Source organism: Tenrec ecaudatus, chromosome 2 (genome assembly GCF_050624435.1).
Source record: "Tenrec ecaudatus isolate mTenEca1 chromosome 2, mTenEca1.hap1, whole genome shotgun sequence".
Taxonomy (NCBI): domain Eukaryota; kingdom Metazoa; phylum Chordata; class Mammalia; order Afrosoricida; family Tenrecidae; genus Tenrec; species Tenrec ecaudatus.
In genome coordinates, this window is record NC_134531.1 from 184,482,131 (window position 1) to 184,487,796 (window position 5,666).

Genomic DNA, 5,666 nt, shown 5'->3' on the forward strand with positions numbered 1-5,666 from the left:
AGATTGAAGTTCTCAAGGATTTTGTCTTGCTTAAATCCACAATCAATGCCCATGGAAGCAGCAATCAAGAGATCAAAGGATGCGTTGCATTGGATAACTCTGCCGCACAAGATCTTTTTAGAGTATTGAAAATCAGAGATGTTACTTTGAGGACTAAGGGGTGCCTGACCCAAGTTATAGTATTTTCAAATGCCTCCTAGGCCTGTGAAAGGTGGACATTGACTAAGGAAGAATGAAGAAAAATGGGTGCCTTTGAACCATGGTTTTGGTGAAGACTATTGAAAATACCATGGACTTTCAAAAGAACAAACAGATCTGTCTTGGAAGAAGCACAGCCAGAATGTTCCTTAGAGGCGAGAATGGGGAGAACTTCATCTCCTATACGTTGGGCGTGTTAGCAGGGGAGACCAGTTCCTGGTGAAGAACATCACCATGCTTGATAAAGTGGAGGGGCAATGAAAAAGAGGAAGACTCTCAGCACAATGGATTCACCTAGTGACTACGCCAACTAGTTGAAACACTAGAACAATCACGAGGATGGTACAGACCAGGCAGAGTTTCATTCTGTTGTACATAGGTCACTTGACAGCACCTAACAACAACGTCTTGAAGAGCTCTTCCAATATGTTGGGATTATTCTTACCCCAGAATTTCAAGGTAGAGGTAGCGTTGACATTTTTGCTACCAAATCAGTTCATCCTTCCCCAGAAAGGACTTTTTAAAAAATCATTCTTCAGATTACAAGATTCACTCTTCCACCTGTTCCCTCTAGTGAACCCTGCAGAGAACATAGAAAAGGCTGGTGTCCTGCCCACAAAGCGTGTCTCTGACCTGAGCACCTGCTCTGGGAACTCACTGACAAGACAATCTGACTTTGTTTCTGTGGAGGTGGAAGCACCCGGATCCGGAATCCTCTCAGCACTGCACAGCAACATGGTTTTTAAAAGTGCATGTGTATGTTTAAGCAGCGCCTTCCATGACCATGAATCTTTTGCATTTTTAAAGGCAACGTGTATGTTCTGACACTATAAATGGCAGTAAAGGTATTTCAAATTCTTTCTCATTTGCTTACTGTATTAGCCAGCAGGGTACATAAAGGCCATAAAGCTCTATCTTTATCAGCAATGCACACCGTGCTTTGGCAAGCCCTGCTCTATCACAGAACTTTGCCGCTCAACGTGTTAGAGTATTTTTCAGACGGAGCACCGATGTGAAATAACTTTTATTCTGTTTTTGTGGGCTGGGGGAAGCGGCTATTAAGAGCAATAACCCAGTGCAGTCCCTCAGTGGTTTCCTCACATTGCGTCTGCAGATACTGTAGCTAGGCTTGGCGTTAGGACTCGCACCAGCTCCAAGGACAGCTGCCCATTGGAGGTCAATTCCACGTAACAGCTCTACTTTCCTAAGTGTCAACTAGGCACCTAACCTAACCTCTGAGGAACGAGTCTCCCACCTTAGTGACCATCCTATCAAGTAGTCACTGGTCACACACTTTGCAGATGAGAAAACTATGATTCAATGAGATTCGGGTGGTGGTTCAAAGTTACGGTGCTGGCCAATAGCAGAGCTGGGAATAGAATTCCAGGTCTATTGGACCAGCATACCCAGACTTCCTCCACAGACTCATACTGTTTCCCATCTACAAGTTGTTGGAAGTCTCCCAGTCTGGATCAGAGTTAGACAATAACTGGAATGAAAGAAATGTCAACAGTGTTGAGAGCATGTCTCTATCACCTGACGTTCCCAGAAAGACCTCTGAACTTCGTATCTCCAAAGCCAGAAACTCACAAGGGGGATGGTCAGAAGCAAACGTGGTGCTGTGTGTCGTCAAGTTGATTCCGACTCAGTGACCCTACAGGGCAGAGTAGACCTGCCCCATCGGGTTTCTGAAGCTGTAATCTTTACAGGAGCTGAGCGCCAGGTCTTTTTTCCCATAGAGCCACAGGAGGGTTTGAACTACCAACCTTTTGGTTAGGAGCAGAGTGCTTCACCGTGACTGCTTCACCACCCTCCTATTCCAGGGAAGGTAGGAGCTTTGGCCAAAGGTAACTTCACTTTGAGCCCTGACCCTGCCTGTTACCAGCCAGTTGTGCGACCCCATGTAACCCCTCTCAAGCTTACTAGCTTCTCTGCAAAACAGGGAAGATGACTATTCATAGCCTTGAATACACGATGGGCACAAACCACTAAGCACAATGCCTGACATATTGTTGCTTTCTCAATAAATGTTAGCCATTTTTACAGGAACTTTTGCTGCTAAAGCTGCTGTGTAAAACTAAAAGACACATTATTGGTAAGAATTCACCGTTTCTAGCTTCACTGGTTTTTGTTGGCACTTAATAGCTCAGCAACTCTTGATTTAAAAGGGCCTTTGAAACAAAGAGTGGGCATAAAATACTGAATTCCTTTTTGCAAAAACAGATGCTCTTGTTTGAGCTCTGCTAGCACTAATACCTAGTGACCCAAACCAAGCTCACTGCTGCCGAATGGATGCTGACCTCCTAGGGACCCTGTAGGGCAGGGTAGAACATCCCCCGTGGGTTTCAGAGACTGTAACTCTCTTTCTCCCATTGAGTGGCTGGTGGTTTCGAACTGTGGACCCTTTGGATCACAGCTGAATGTGTAAGCACAGTTAGACATTCTAAATAAAGTTCAGTTGATTTCCCAAGCTAGGTTACATGGACTCCCTGGGTGATGCAAGTAATCCATATGCTAACCCCAAATGGAAGTTCAAATCCACCCAAAAGCATCTCAGAAAAAAGGCCTACCAATCTACTTCTAGAAACTCAGTCATTAAAAGCCCCACAGAGCATGCTTATATTACAACATACAGGGTCACCATGCACACATGGCAATTGGCTGGACCAAGCTGAGTAGGAATTCAGTACTACAAAGAATATGAAGTTAGAGTCTGTAGAATTTTTCATTAATATTTGTATATCACTTGCTGAAATTTCTTATTTTTACATTATAAAGTTTTGACCCATGTTTCCAACATTCCCAAACTTTCTTAAAAGAAAAGGCCTCACACACCGCGCTCGCCCGCCACACTCTCCTCTACCTTCTCCGCTCGCCTGCCGGTCCTCGCCCACCATGGCCACCATTGAGCAGTTCGTGGGAAGATGGCTCCTGGTGGACAGCAAAGGCTTTGATGAATACATGAAGGAACTAGGAGTGGGAATGGCTCTTCGAAAAATGGGGGCGATGGCCAAGCCTGACTGTGTCATCACTTGTGATGGCAAAGCCCTCACCATGAAAACGGAGAGCACTTTGAAAACCACACAGTTTTCTTGTAACCTGGGAGAGAAGTTTGAAGAAACCACAGCTGATGGCAGAAAAACTCAGACTGTCTGCAACTTCACAGATGGTGTTTTGGTTCAACACCAGGATTGGGATGGGAAGGAGAGCACAATAACTAGAAAATTGGAAAATGGAAAATTAGTGGTGGAATGCGTTATGAACAATGTCACCTGTACTCAGACATATGAAAAAGTAGAATAAAAATTCCATCATCACTTGGACAAGAATTAGCTGTGAGAAGGAACAAGCTCAGTTCAATGAGCAAATCTCCGTACTGCTTTGTTGTTGTTGTTGTTGTTGTTATATGCCATTACTTTGATCACACACAGTTTTACATACAACTATTTCCAAGTGTTGACTTGATTAGGATCACCCCTCTGATGAATAAATGAATGTGTTTGTGCTAATAAAAAAAAAGAAAAGGCCTCAGTAATATCACTGCGAACAGGCATGTGTGCAGAGCTGAAATGGGCACCGCTGAGGAGAGACCCTCTGCCCAAGATAACCCTCTCCATTGAACCTCCAGTCGTTTTTCTGATAGTGTAATCCTGGATAAAGTGCAACTGTCTGTCCCCTTTGAAAGATAACACGGTATGATGGTTACTTCTGGATGAATGGAAACAGTGGCTGGTTTTTAGGAAGCAGATCACCAGGCCTTTCTTCTGAGGTGCTTATGAGGGACGTGAATTACCAACCTTTTGGTGAGCAGCAGAGTGCTTAACTGATAAGCAAAACTAAAACAATCCTTTCTGGAGTTTTCACGAAATAGCACCCACGAGGCTGGGGCCTTCCAGCCAGTTCTATTCAGACATACATGGAGTCACCATGAGTCAGTGGTAACTCAATGGCTGCTGGAAGAAGTGTGGAACTTTATGTGGCGTCAGCTGATGTCAAGTCATCAGTTGTGAATCCTAATGCTTCTATAGGTCTCATTCTTCTTTCCCATCTCCCTGCTTCAAGGGCCCTACTGCTCCACAGTCTTTGCACACAATTGCTAACCTAAAAGTTAGTGGTTCAAATCCATCTAATGGTGCCATCCAAGAAGAGTTTTGACAACCTTCTTCCATTAAGATGACTTTAAAAAAAACCATTACTTGGGTGCACAAGCAAATGTGGTGAAGAAAGCTGATGGTCCCGGCTACCAAAAGATATAGCACCTGAAGTTGCTGAAGACAATGGGTGCACAAGCAAATGGGGTGAAGAAAGCTGAGGGTGTCCAGCTACCAAAAGATATAGCACATGAAGTCTTAAAGAGCTGAAGATAAACAAGCAGCCATCTAGCTGAGAGACAACAAAATCCGCATGGAAGAAGCATATCAGCCTGTCCCGACTCCATCGCTGAGGACAAAGTGGATGCATAAGCAAAAGTGGTGAGGAAAGCTGATGGTGCCTGGCTATTAAATGATATAGTGGCAGGGGTCTTAAAGGCTTGAAGATAAACAGGTGGCCATCTAGCTAAGAAACAACAAAACCCACATGGAAGAAGCACACCAGCCTACCCCAACACGAACGCTGAAGACAAAGTGGGTGCATAGGCAAGTGTGGTGAAGAAAGCTGACAGTGCCCAGCTGTCACAATATATAAAATCTGGGGTCCTATAGGCTGGAAGATAAACAAGGGGCCATCTAACTGAGAAACAACAAAGCCCACATAGAAGAAGCACAGCAGCCTGTGAGATCACAAGGTGTCGAAGAGATCAGGTATCAGGCATCAAAGACTTCCCCCCACCAAAAAAAATCATAGCATTTTGAATGAGGGGGAGTACGGAGTGGGAACCCAGGGCCCATCTGTGGAAAAATGGACATCCCCCTGCAGAAGGGCTGCGGGAAGGAGACGAGTCAGTCAGGGTGCAGTGTAGCAACAATGAAATATGCAATTTCCCTCTAGTTCTCGAATGCTTCCTCCCCCCCCCCCCCGCCACTATCATTATCCCAATTCTACCTTACATATCCAGCTGGACTGGAGGATGTTCACTGGCACAGATAGGAACTGGAAATACAGGGAATCCAGGATAGATGAACCCCTCAGGACCAGTGGAGAGAGTGGCGATAACGGGAGGGTTGAGGGAAGGTGAGGAAGAAAGGTGGAACAGGTTACAAGGTCTACATATAGCCTCCTCCCCAGGGGACAGACAGCGAAGAAGGGGTGAGGGAGATGTCAGATGCTGTGAGATATGACAAAATAATAATAATTTATAAACTATCAAGGGTGAGGGGGTGAGGGGGAGCGGGGAGGGAGGGGGGAAATGAGGAACTGATGCCAAGGGCTCTAGCAGAAAACAGATGTTTTGAGAATGATGATGGCAACATATGTACAAATGTGCTGGACACAGTTGATATATTATGGATTGTGATAAGAGTTGTATG

At 45.0% G+C, this 5,666-nt stretch overlaps 1 pseudogene; it reads left to right on the top strand.

The window, feature by feature from the left end:
* The first annotated feature begins 3,093 nt into the window (after nt 1-3,093).
* Nucleotides 3,094-3,501, top strand: LOC142441123 (fatty acid-binding protein 5 pseudogene; annotated as a pseudogene).
* The last annotated feature ends 2,165 nt before the right edge of the window (nt 3,502-5,666 follow it).